Consider the following 14185-nt stretch of genomic DNA (forward strand, 5'->3'; position numbering starts at 1 on the left):
TTTCTGATTAACTTGGTACTGAATCTTCTTTATACCATCTTTTATACTGTGTCAAACAGTCACAAAGGAGAGGATAACAGAGAGATAAATCTGTAGTGGTTACCACTTTCTGGGCCTTTTTTAAGTCCTTAAGGAGAAGCATTTAGAACAGAACAAAAGCTGTGAAAACTGGTAGTTGCCACCCAGGATTTCTGGTGTTTTAGTATTATTCAAATCCACTGCAGATAGAAAATCCACAGAGATAGAAAATAGGATTGTAAAGCAAGTAACTATGACTTTTTTCACATTTTCTTTTAAATTTCATTTGGAAGGAAAAAAGGCCAGGATAAGAAATATTTTAGGAAATATTTTTGATTGAATATTCATGGATACTGGTGGAAAATTATGGGATTATTAAAATATCTATTTCTGTTGTATGGAAATAAGACCATCAGATGCGTGTACCCATCATGAAGCAATGCAAATGAAATGACTGTCAACTATTTACAAAGTGATGGCTCTTATTGAATCTGTCACTCTTACTAACTCCCTGCATATTCCACCCCTCCACCTGTCTTGTGGTGCCCTCACAAAACAGGCAGAAGTGTAAACTAAAAAACGGAAAAAAAAGGTTCATGAAGACTGGGATTTTTGTCCATGTTTTGACTGGACTGGATGAATTATTTGAAACATTGCATTTTGTTTAGTGATATTTCAAGATAATCCATTTAAGTGGAAAAAAAATCTTACTTCTATTTTTTTTTTTTGAGCACTTACTCATTTGTATGAACTTTTTGGTTTTTAAGAGTGTCTCCTTTTTTTTTTCCCCATGTAAAATGGAAAGTAATGTTAGCTTCCCAGATTACGTGATAAAAGTGTTTTATTTTCTTGTGTCCCACTCATCCTGTGATCTTCTAGGTCCTCATAAGAATCTGACTGCAGAGTGTTCATGCCTCAAGTCAGGGCACACAGAAAACAGTCTTAGTGTAGTCTGCATCTTTTTTTTTGCTTAAGGAACTAAGATATTTGCAGATCTAACACCTTTTCATGGCAAGCAACGTACCTAGTGATACGTGTTTTTTACTTGACTCAGGAGTCAAAAACAAAAGAGAAGAGGTATCCAGTGGTGGAACAAACAAATTTCTTGATGTTCGGAGGAAATTTCCATTAGGAAATTTTGAAGGAAATGAGAGCCATAAAGCCAAACCAGAGAAGAACATGCCAGGAAAGTTTTGTCATGTGGGAGGTACCAGGGACCTTAAAGATCATCCAGTTCCACCCCCTGTCACAGGCAGGGACACCTTTCACTAGACCACATTGCTCCAAGCCCCATCCAAACTGGCGTTGAATACTTCCAGGGATGGGGCATCTACAAACTCTATGAGCATCCTGTGCCAGGGCCTCACCAGCCTCACAGTAAAGAATTTCTTCCTAGCTTCCAATCTAAACCTGCTCTCTTTCAAGTCTGAAGCCATTCCACCTTGTCCTGTCCCTTACATGATCCTTCATCTGCTTTATTTCAGAACCTAAATTTGTCCATTGGGTTCCAAGCAAAATAAAACTGAGATTCACTTTAGATTTGTAATTTTACAGTGCAGCTGGAACTTTATGCTTTTGTGTCAAAAGAAGCCTGAAGGTAATGGTATGTTAAATTGTTCCCCTGAAGCCCTTTTGGTCCATAAGAGTCACATGAAGCCACGATCCTTTACATGTGTCTGCATGCACAGAGCCTACAGAAACAGGAAGAAATCAAATACACAAAGCTGGGTTTTGGTTAACCTTAACTGGAAAAAAAAGTGGATAAAACCAACAGCATTCTCAAACACAACACAACAGCTAGTCGCAAAAATCTAGGGAATCAAAACCAAATCAGAATTTTTAAATCAAATAAATAGAGATGCTACCTATTTGAATTCCAGCTATTAAGCAGTACATTTCCAAGTTTATTCAACAGCCTTGAGGGTAATATAGCAAATATGTATTTTACTGTGTTTTGATAATTTCTGCAAAAAAAATTTCTTCTGGGTTATCTACTGAACTCTGTCCAGGTCCTTGGTGGAAAACCTCTTGCAGGTTGTCTCCATTTCACTTCTGCATCATCGACCAGCTTGCTTCTAAGTAAAAAAGATGATTGGAATTTGCAGGTACATTAGTTATTGGTGATTTTACGTTGCTGAGAAGCCAGACTTTGACAGTTATAAACAGATGCCACTCTAACACATTTGGTTGTACTCAAAAAGTGGAAATGTTGTTTTTTCTTGATTAAAATAGCAATAGTAAAACCATAGCTTTACTGTGAGTAGTAAAACTGATCCATTCACAGTCAGGAAAAAAAATTAATGATCAAACTATTCATATGTTCGTTCAATAGCAATATTTTCTACTTAGATCAGTTAGTTAACAGCACTCGGTGCACATGTTGAGCAGAAATGAAGTTGGACTGAGGATGTTAAACCTGTGATTATTCATCAAGCATAACCTTCACCTGGACTTTCAGGGCCAAATTCAGTGGGTCTGCAGACAAAGATTGTACTGTGTGAGAAATATTGTTTTTCCATCCTTTGGGTGTGAAAAAAGAGGTCAGATGTTCCATATAATAATGTCTGAATGCAAAATTTTAACTTCTGAAAATTTTTGTGCTGTAGTAATTTAAAAGATAGATACCTATGAGCTTCCAAATTGAAAGTGACCCAGACATAAACTGTGGTGCCTCAGTTAACTACAGTCTTAATTAAAGCTTGACTGTGTGCAGAAAAACTAAACTATAAAATATTTTTTAAAATAAAATAACCACTACCATCTAATGTTTGAAGGTTGTTATAGTGATTGGTAATGCTTTGCAATAATGTGTGTGCCTCTCTGCCTTTTCAGTAATAAATGGATTGCATAAATGACAGAAGCTACCATAACCTGGTGAGTTCATTATGGAATTATATCTTTAATTCACGTGCAACACTAATCATAGGAAGAATGTTCATACTGAAGCTGCTTGAAAAGAATGGTAACGTAAAAAGCTTTTTTTTTTAAATCCATTGATACTTTATTCTATATGAACTCATCGCTAGAAGACATAAAAAAATCTTTAAAAATCAAGTTACACAGGCAACAAGACCAGAATGTGCACAGAAATCTAAGTTTTGATTTATTTCTTTTTAATTAGTGAGTGCTTTGTGGCTTTGTTTAGTACAGTGAAACAAACCATATTTGCCAGTGTTTCCCCACTTAATGTAGGAAAGTCCATGTTCTGAAGCATTTAAATCAATCTAATTGCCTTTGACATGTCTACTGCTTTTCTTTTTTTTTTTTTCTTCAGGATCTATTTCTCCTTTTGGTACCCGATTCTTCCTATGTCTCTATTCTCTCTGGCCTTCATACGACCTTTCTTACTGTTTTCAACTTCCTTTTCTTTTCATCAATGAAATTTCAATGGAAAATGTTGTTTGAATCACAAATTTAACTCCAGTGAACAATGAAGTACCAGATACCACAAGGTTATGGGCATGTCTACTTTACAGACATGGGACAATGATGATGTAGATGTCCACAGTAGCTGTGAGCTGCTTGGGTAACAACACAGGTTTATGCACCACATGGGTCAGCATGAACTAATGCAACCAACTCCTGCTGCATTGGTGCACAATAAAACCAGCAAACCCTTCTTTTGTGAGATGTAATTTTGAGGATGCCTGTTTAGATCAGGATCCTGAGACTTGGAAGATCACTGCCAGAGAAAAAAACAAAATCTTCTCTCTGGTGCACAGGTATTTGTCAGCCTTTAGGCATGAGTTGTCTTTCTATTCTGTCTAAATCCTGAAGCAGCTTTCCCTGTCCGAGGAGGCCGCCTGTGCTGGAAGAGCTTTTGGTTATGATCTGGATTCACACTTTGTGGAGATTAATTAAGTGAGGAATGGATACCCAAGACATTTATAATTAAGGCCTTAAGTAAGTCATAAACCAGGGCTCCAAAGATGAAAGCTCACTGCTTGACTGATTCACTGAATCACACATTCCCTCTTGACCACTGTTTTAAGAGCATAGTCTTTGCCAACTCCTTGCACATGCTCAGAGAATTATTTACTTCAGAGCTCCTGGCATTATCAACATCACAGTATTTTTTCCCAAGCACTGCTCACATTAAATTCTTTGAACTTGCATCACTTCATAAGGTCTGGTTCGACGTTTTAGACCTGCAAGTAGGTGTTTTGCATATTGAAGAACTTAATCTCATTCCCAAATCTTGCTGACTCCTGGGGTTCCCCACATGAAAGATATTCTCCATCAGCTTTTCAGATGCTTCTGTTTTCAGCCTGGAAAACTATGATGACTTTATGTGGGATCTAAGAGGGAGTAAGTTACTTTGAATCTTAGTTTTCTGCTACAGGTTAGGCATACTTTTCAGTTTCAAATTGAATTTAAAAAGTAAATAATAATTTTGGCATCTTTCAAGAAGTTGGATATTTTTTCTTTTCAGAGAGAGTGTTTAGAGTCTAGTCCAACACTCCTAAAGTCTAAGATAACCAGGGATAAGAAGGGAAGCCAGTATGGCTAAAAGGAATCTAAGGAGGTTATTAGAAGTATAAAAGACATCCTTCAATAAGTGGAGTCCAAACAAAAATTGCAGCAAAGATAATAAACTTTCTGTCAAGCTAAATGTGAAGCCATAATAAAGCTGGCCAAAAAAAGATTCTGAGGAGCAAGGGTTCAAAATCTAACAATAAAACCTTTTTTTCAGATGCATCCAAAGCAGGAAGTTTACCAGCAAGTTGATGGGGACAATATATTACTGAAATGTAGAAAGACCATTATAGAAGGACAACTCCACAGCAGAAAAGCTTGAAAGTATCACATTGGTGAATGCTCATTATGGAGGATGTCAAGGAAGTTTCCCTGTTAAAACCAATTGTTGGGGACTGTTCTGAGGAACTGCTGATACCCAAAGGCTTTGATAGTAAAGTGGATTAGAATAAATCAATACAACAACAGGGACAAGGGCCTTGTGCAAAAGCTCTAACAAAACTCAAAGAACAGTCAACTCTTATTGCTTTTTACCACTTCAGTGAGCCTTCTTTTAGAGACTTACGATATTCTGTGTCTGATGCTGCTTTTCAAAAAGGCTTCAAGACAATCAGGGAACTACGAACTTATGTATGACTTTCATATTTCCAAACTGGTATAACATTCCTGTATTATAGTCAAAACAACAACAAAACCCAACCCAAGCCCATACTTATTGCAGAGCAAAACAAAGCAATTTTCCAACCTCAGTCCTTTTGCATTAATAATTGTTCCAAATTCAGTTGAAAGGTATTACTGTTTTTTTATCTTTGCTTGGCTTTTGACAGGGGATTACCTTCTGTTCTAACTTGAAGTCTTACCAGGTCCTTCAGTCTAATTCAGATTCATTCACTGCACAGCTGAGTGGAGTGGAGAGGAAGAATCAATATGACCTAAAAATCAAACAAGGACTGTGAGGCATTTGGTCGTTTATATGCCTGGGAGAATAGCTGGTATTTCCACTTCCATGAAGTATTAGTATGGTTGATTTTAAAGACTGGCCTCAGGTCTATTCCCTGTCCCCAGTACTCAGGGGAAAAATTAGGATTAAGTGATATTTTTGGTTTAAGACATATAACTGAAGTACATTTTAGAATAAAAATTCATTTTGCCAATCCCGTTCTTCCTCAGAAGCTTCTGCACAGAAAATTAATTTGTCTGGCCTTGTTTTCCCTCTTTTTTTATAACCAATGGTATAAACAGGCTATACATAAATAATACTGTGAACTCAATACAGGTAATACCTGTATTGGTGGGGCTGTGTTCAATAACAGGACAACCAAAGCTGTTGATAAAATTACTGTAAGATAAAATTCCTGCTGCCTGTGTGGTGCAGGCCTGTGACATTTTGCACGCAGAGATGCAAAATGCCTGTTGATATAAAGCAGATGTTCTCATTTTATCCCGGTGCATTTTGAATACAGAGAATGTGGTTGATGATGATAATATGTGGACTTGCTACTTTAATTTTACTCGTGAGCTTCAGGGAAGTTTTTCCTCGCTAGAAAGCCTTGACAAACCTATCTGGACATATAAGTGACCTTTATTTATATTTCTAATGGGGAATGGGGCCTCTGGTGGTCTAGTGGTTAGGGTGCAGGACTCTCACCGCTGCGACCCGGGTTCGATTCCCGGCCCCCCGGGCAGATGGAGCTCGTTAGCCCTGTGAGGCAATCCATCTAAGAGAAGGTCACTCTAAACAAACCTACGTTCTGAGACCCTCACTGCCACTGTCCGAGTTTCACTCGGCCCCGGCAGATGAACCTCAGGATTAAAGGGTGGGCTCAGTTCAGCGCACGCTGTGTCTCACCTAAAAAATCCACTGCGCAGGCTCGAAGGGTCAATGACCTTTCCCAAATCTTCGCTCGCGAAGACTGGCCATTATTATTATTATTTATTAATGGGGAATGGATATTCAGCTGTACATAACAGAATCTTAAACACTGACTTCTGATCCCTTTTTTTGTTTGTTTGTTTGGGTTTTCTTTTTGTGTTTGCTTTTGTCATGAATTGTGCATGGAGATACTAGCTGTAAATGAGCATTTCCACGTGGTTGTTGCCTTTGTTATATCTTGAGCTGTTGGGTTTAGTCCTCTTTACTGTCAGATACAAAACCTTATTTTGGGTGCTATGGAGCTAGAATTGCCTGAAAATCCTTCAGGAATAACCAGGCCATGTAGAGAAACTTGAAAATATAACTTGAAAGGATCCTCTGCTTATCTGAGATTACCATGAGTATATTTCTCATACTTTTTTGTGAGATGTTTTGGGTTAACTAAAAAAGAAAACTAAATAGTTTCTGCTTAATATACTTAAAATATTTCTTTTTCATTTATAAAGTTCATAGCTATCTTCACTAATTAATTCTTTGCTTTCATCTTCATTTGCAATTTATAGGGTGGGTTTTTTCCCAATTTTATGAAAGTTGCATAATTACAAATTATGTAATTGTTAAAGCTGAGACAGAACCAACTTAATTCCCTTCAATTCACAGACAATACAACTCTGGTGAATAAAGTGCCACAAGATTATCTGCCTGCAAACAGCAGTTAAGAGTTTGCTTTCATGTAGTTGCAGGGAGCTATGAGACACTTCTCTATTTCAACCTTAGCCTGAGATAGTTCCTCCAGATCACATTTAAATAAGAGAATAGTTAAGAATTAAGATTCTAAACTGATTCTGTTTATAATATCTGTGGGCAACTTCTTTCTCATATTTACCCAGATCACTTCAGACATGCTGCAGTTATTTCATGGAAATTTCAAATGCCATTTCCAGATGTTCATCTAAACGAAACGTCAACCTTTTATTATGGTGGGGAAAAACCCTCTTTGACTATAAATTTATTTTAAAAAATTAATTAAATGTTATGTGTGTATTTACAGGACTTCACAACTCTGGAAGATGACTTGTGGTTGGTTTGTCCTGGCGGAGTTTGTGCCAAAAAAAGAGCAGAGATTATCATTTTACACCGGTCTTTTTCTTGCTTAAAATACCGCCGGGGTTGTAGCTACTCTGGTAGCTGCGGGAGAGGACGAGGATGAGGATGAGGATGAGGATGAGGATGAGGATGAGGATGAGGATGAGGATGAGGATGAGGATGAGGATGAGGATGCGGATGGAGGGAGGCGGTGGGGCTCTCCCGATGCCGCAGCTCCACCGCGTGGCCCATCCCGGTACCGCGGGTGCATTCCAGGGAGCATCCCCGTGTGCCTCCCTGTTCCCAAACTACGGGAAATGGGGACATAAACACCTGTAGAACACGTAATAACCAGTCTTTAAGGAGTGTTGAGTCTGGATTTGACCTGATCTCCCCTGTGATTCAGAAGCTGTGAACAGCTTTCTCTGTTCATTCCGTTTCCCTCCTGGAGCTGGAGCTGCCCGGGGGTGCCCGAACTGAGGAACCAATGTGGTGTGTTGTGATTTAGTAGGATGATTATAAATTTATGATTTATACTGATGATGCTGCCCCTGAGCTCCACAGCCAGGCAGGAGCCATCCCAGCTGGGGCGCCTGGGACATTCCTGGGGCATTTCTGCATTGCCTGCCCACGAAACCCGGTGCCTGGCTCAGCACCTGCCAGAATGCAGTATAACATTTCTTCTGAAGCTAAATTCACATGAAATTTCCACTTCGCTGCAATTCCTTCACATTTCTGTAATTTTTTTTGGAAAACAAAAAAACTGAAAACAAACAAACAAAACATGAAAACAAAGCAAAACCAACCTATTGGAGGAAAATCAGAGAAGTTTTCCATAGATAGCAATGCAATGCACATGTATTTTCTCCACAACCAGATCTTGCATAACCTTTAGAAGGTATTATTCCTGGAAACCTGATTTATGGAACAGCAGATGGCTGGATAGCTGATCCTCAGGGGAGAAAAATGTAACTCCTCACTGACAAGGGTGTGGACAGACCACCAGATTCCTAGTTGATGTTGCTGGGCTGATGACTTTATTAGCAAATATTTTATATAAGCCTGGTTTGTGTGTTCCCAGGTAACTGTTGGGTTTAACAGCTTACATAACCATAACAAGATCTGTTGCATCCCATTATGTCAAAGCATTGAATGAGAAACTGGCAGTAGATCATCCAAAATAATGCAATTTGACATGTAAGGATTTTTTTCAGCTAAACTAGAAATTCTCTGGTAGGGGGGAGATATGTTTTGTCCCTTAAAATATGTGATTCTCCACAAATACAGGCTCCAGTGATAGCACATCAGTAGTTAGCCACGTGAGAAATATCCCTTTCTCACTGGTTTTAGTATCTTAATTAAATATATTTGACCAGTGAGGCAAAGGCAGAGCGGCTGTGTGGGCAGACAAAAGTGCTACATGGCAGATTCTTCTTAATGTGGGCCATCACCTTTTGTCATGTGAGCAGGAGCTCCCCTGCCCCACAATCCAGAGTGCTTTGTATGGGATTTCTTATTTGTGCTGTCTCAAACATCATGTGTTTGTGTTCCTCTTCAGATGAACTTTGATTCTGACCCTACTGAGGGTGCACTGCTTGTTTTGGAAATACTTGCAATACCCTCAGAGTGTTTATTTTCCACCCCAATACGTTTCTACATTCTTGCAAGCTTTCCCTGGTTGTAATGCAATGTTTGGCTGGGAAACAGAGAATACAAAAGAAAAACAGTGCCCCAGTCTCAGGGAAATGTAGTGAAACTATGACAGAAAGTGTTTTATTGGAAACAAGACAAAGATTTCCAGAGAAATAATAAACAAACGGCTGGTCAGCATCTCTGCAAGACCATCAACTTCAGATGTGTATTTCCTGGAAGGATCAGACTATTTTGTTTAACTCTCTTCCTCTGCCCTCAGCAGGTAGAAGCAGCAGAGGGCAGGTTTAGTGCTAATGTTCCAGGGCAGATAATTAGATATTTAATAAGTGTAGCAGCAATTCAATTTGCATGACCAGATAACCATGTACAGATTGTTCCCAGCAATGGATCTGAAGTGCTGACTTTCTCCAGGTATTTGTTGAAGACCAGCACTTAGACCACACAGTACATAAAGAGTAAACTCCAAAGGGGCAGCAGCAGGAAAACACTTCTCCCCTGCAGAGTTGTGCAGAATCTGTCTAATGTCAATGTTGACATTTGGGTCTCTTTTGCCAGGGTAGTGTAGAGTATTAAGAAGGGTCAAGACGAGACGTGTGTTTTCTGAAGCAAGGCCTCCACTCCTCCACCAAGAAATAGAAGTTTCAAAAACAGTGACAGAGAACCTGAGAGCAGATCCTTTTGGTATGCATGAAGCCATAGCACCATCAACTTCATGCACATGAAGTAGATGGAAGTGCAGCTATTGGGGTGAGTCTAGGTCCAGGGTCACACCTGAATCCAACAATAACTGGTTGTGTCACCTCGGAGGGCTGGATAGAAGCCTTGCTGCGCTGTCACTCCCCTGACAGTGCTCAAAATTCAGCTTCTCCACGGCAGCTAATACCTTTTCCTTTAAAACTACATCTCAGCAGGATATAAGATCTCAGTGCAATCCTAGAAGTAGGACATCCCCTTTGGATAGCTCACAGACTGGTCCAGGGGGACAGCAGGGGACTATGTCCTCCCAGAAGTGCAAGTACAGCTTGCAGAGCTACATAATCTAAGTATTAGATAGCACAGCTTGCAGAGCTGTATAAGACTAAAATGTTGTTGGATAGCACCAGATGCTTTAAATTCTACTTTGTGATCAACAGCAGAAGCAGAAAAATAAGTGTTATGCGAATCAGAGAAGGAGGCTTAGGTAGGAACTTCCTCATCCAAAAGCATGAGGAGACTTTAAGAGCTTAGAGTTGAGAAAAACTGAATGACAGGGCTAGAAATGAGGAGGTTTTACAAAAGATTAGAGAGATATAGAATCTTATATGACCAACCTAGTCGTAGTAAAGCAAGCCATATTCTTTTCAGGTTTATGAAACAGCAAGGGTTTGTAACTAAATACCAGTGATGGGCTCTGCAGTGCAGGTGGTGCCTGAGCCTGGAAGAACACAGTGTGCCCAATTACACTTCAGATGAAGCTGCTGCACTGGCAGCTACCACAGCCATTATTTTCTTGCTAAGCTAAACTGGTCAGACATGGACATTCACTGGAATCTCAAAATGCTTCGTTAATGGATCTGTGTGCAAGCTCTCTGCTGGTTTTCCCAGGGCGGAGCTTGGTAGTGCTGTCCCCTTGCGCAGGAGAGAGAAAGACCAAGCTTCCTGGTGTGTCCTGTGGCAGAAAGAGCATTTATTCTTAAAACCGCGTGGTTTATATGGGTTCGGGGGGAGGGCAGGAAGGAGAGCTGTGACTGGGTCGAGGTACGGGGGGAGGGGAGTGGCTTGAAAACCCACTGACCAATGGGAGATACGGGATGATTGTGTTCAAATAACCAACGAGGATTTGGGGAGAGGTGGGCACAGCAAAATCTGCTGATCAGGAGAAGGGGAGACAGCATGGCTGCGAGTGGGGTGGCCGCATGGACCAGGGAAAGTACATAACTCAGGGAGAAACCGTTACAATAAAAATGGAAGTTGTTTTCTTGCTTTGATCAATCCCGGGAAGCCGTCACTGTGGTGAGTCTGTTTCTAAAGCTGTTCCTTCCAGCTTTCATAATCCTGTCGTTCTCCCACAATTCCTCCGTTTTTATTTATTAATGAAAAGTAAACTTGTGCAGCATTGTGTATTACGAGACCCTGGAAACATTTGGCTACGCACGGAAGAACACAAAGAAGGATTGCTAGTACGAATAAGCCTAAGAGTAGAAATAACAGAAATTTCTTCAGGAGCTGTGAGAGTCCCTTCAAGCCAGCCAAACATGTCGTCCCAACTAACCTCATCAGACCTTAGGATTTGTTGTATGAGGGAACGCAGTTCATTTATATGGGAATGAATAGATTGAGAGTGGTCGGAGAAATTTAAGCAGCATAGCCCCTCAAATTCATCGCAGCCGTGTCCATTAACTAGCAGTAGGAAATCAATGGCTGCTCTATTCTGTAAAGTGGCTTTTTTAATCTGCTGTGAATCTAGTAGTAAGTCCTCTAGTGCCACACTCGTCGCATTAGCCTCCTTGACTAGCCAACATCCCATTTTCGTGAGCAGGTCTAAGGCATGTGTTGTGCCAATGGCTGGAATTATTATGCCTCCCCAGAGATTCTTACTGTGGGACCAAAAGTGGAGGTCAGAATCGCAATTTTCAGTGAATTGTTGTAAATTCTGAGATTTGAAAAGGGGATGTTGCTTAACCAGGGGGTGAGGGAGTTGTTGAGAGGCTGTGTTTGTGGATGGTTTTTCACTTCTTTTAAATCGCTGGACTGCAGGTGAGTCCAGTTTCTTCGAGTAGGAGGTGATGTCCCGTTTCGTGATTGTTTTAAGGGGGCTAAGGGCTAATGAATGAATTATCTTTGCGGGATTATAGAGTGATATCTGGCCTAATGTGCAAGGTCTCCCTACCACTCCTTTAGGGATTACTTTCCACACCCGAAGTACACAGATGAGGAATACCCCCTTGGGGAGGGCAAAGGGTAGTGGGGGTTTCTCAATTTTTTCTTTACACCAGAATTCAAAGTTGGAATATGCTCCACTGGATGTTACATTAAATTGATTTTCACCTCTTCCCTCTGTTTTCGTATTAAAATAAAAACAGTGGGATGAGGGGAGGGTACCCAAAATTTGTAACTCTTCAGGGTAGTCATCTAGGTATAGTGGATCTGACTTGGTTTTTGGGGGTTGTGGGAAGCAGGACACAATTTGGTTTCCAATTTTTTCCAGATCATTGCACAGAGCAGAATACTGATTTTTAAATCCTGTCCATTTTTGAGAGGACCAGGGAACTGCAACTAAACATGTTTTTAATGGGTTAGAAGGGTCTGAGACAGAGAGGCATAAGGAATTAATGTCTAAAGACTTAGCTAAGGAAGTCCACATGTTTCCAGGGTCTGCAACCACCCAGTCTGGCAGTGGAGGATTTGTGGGAGGAAACTGTTTCAAGGAGATGACGAGATGGCTTAAGATGGCAAAAATAATGTAGATCATGATGGTACTTGGTCACTGTGGTGCAATTTCACTAGACGAGAAGGGACCCACTTCGGACTGGAACCTGTGGAAACACAAGCATGCCCCCTTCCCCAGGTGATAAGAGGAACAGGACCAACCCATTCCCCTGTTATTACATCCCTATAAATAACTTTTGCATCAGTTCGGACTTGATTCCACTGTGAATTGAAGTGTCTTTCTATGGGTGAGGTGTCCTGTTCTAACCTGTTTAGGAAGTTGATGACATACAAGGTTTTGTTTAACTTCTCTTGGGGTGTGAGCCCGATAGTTGTGTTTTGTTGTTTGGTTAACATGTTTTTTAGCGTGTAGTGGGCACATTCTACTATAGCTTGACTAGTCAGGGAATGGGGGATACCTGTGACATGTGTAATTCCCCACATGTTGAAAAATTCTTTTAATGATTGAGAGGTGTAGGCCGGGCCATTGTCAGTTTTCACGGTTTTGGGGATGCCGAGAATTGATATGGCATACATGAAGTGTTTTTTGACATCTCGAGCCTTTTCTCCTGATAGAGCTGTTGCTGCAATAGCACCAGAACATGTGTCGATAGACACATGAATATACTTTAATTTTCCAAAAGGTGCATAATGTGTTATATCTGACTGCCAAATGTCTAGTGGATTAATCCCACGAGGGTTTACTCCTTCTGGTGGTAGGGGAGTAAGTCTTTGGCAGTCTGGGCATGCAGAGAGAATGGTTCTAGCTTGAGAGAGTGTGAGGTTGAATGTTTTTGTGAGGGATTTTATGTTTTGATGAAAGAAGCTGTGAGACAGTTTCGCTTTTTCAAAATTATTTGGGACCACCGCAGTTTGTGCTAGGTGTCCTGTGTCAGCTGCGACACAGTTTCCTTCTGCAATGGGCCCTGGGAGGAAAGTGTGAGAGCGGATGTGGATTACATGGAATTTGTGTCTGCGCTGACTAATTTCATACCATAGTGTCTTGAACATGTGAACTAATTGTAATTGGGAGAGGTCCTTTATATAGGAGTTTTCAATTCGTCGGACCACTCCAACCACATAAGCCGAATCAGAAACAATATTCAAAGGCTCTGGAAACAGTTGAAATGCGCGTATTACTGCAGAGAGCTCCGCTATCTGAGAAGAACCTCTTACCTTGTGCGTGTCAAATACCCACTTCCCTGCCTTTTGCCAGGTGACTACTGCGTTAGACATTCTCCCAGATCCGTCTGTAAAAACCATTCTAGCATTCATTAGCGGGAAAGGTGAATAATTATTTGTTAGTTCTGGTTGGGTGAGAGATAGTAGCTGTAAAAAAGGGATAGGTGGAAAGTGTACTGAAAATTGACCCTTAAAATCAGCAATGGCTAACTGGAAATCGTCGCTATGAATCAACAACTGGGTTAGCTGAACAGTAGACAGAGGAACATATATGATTTCTGGGTCTCTACCCAGCAGTTCCCACAATCGCAGTCTACTTTTGTGACACACCTTGGAGAGCATTTCAGGATATGTCCTAACTGATTTAGAAAACTGAAAGCTTAGAAAAAAAACATTCCCATAACAGAAACTTCTTGCCTTTTAAATCTAATTGTCCTAGAACAGCATAGGGTTGCTTGATACCCTTGAAAATTACTAACACCACCGGTA

This window comes from Lepidothrix coronata, unplaced genomic scaffold (genome assembly GCF_001604755.1).
Source record: "Lepidothrix coronata isolate B3197 unplaced genomic scaffold, Lepidothrix_coronata-1.0 Scaffold93, whole genome shotgun sequence".
Classification (NCBI taxonomy): Eukaryota; Metazoa; Chordata; class Aves; order Passeriformes; family Pipridae; genus Lepidothrix; species Lepidothrix coronata.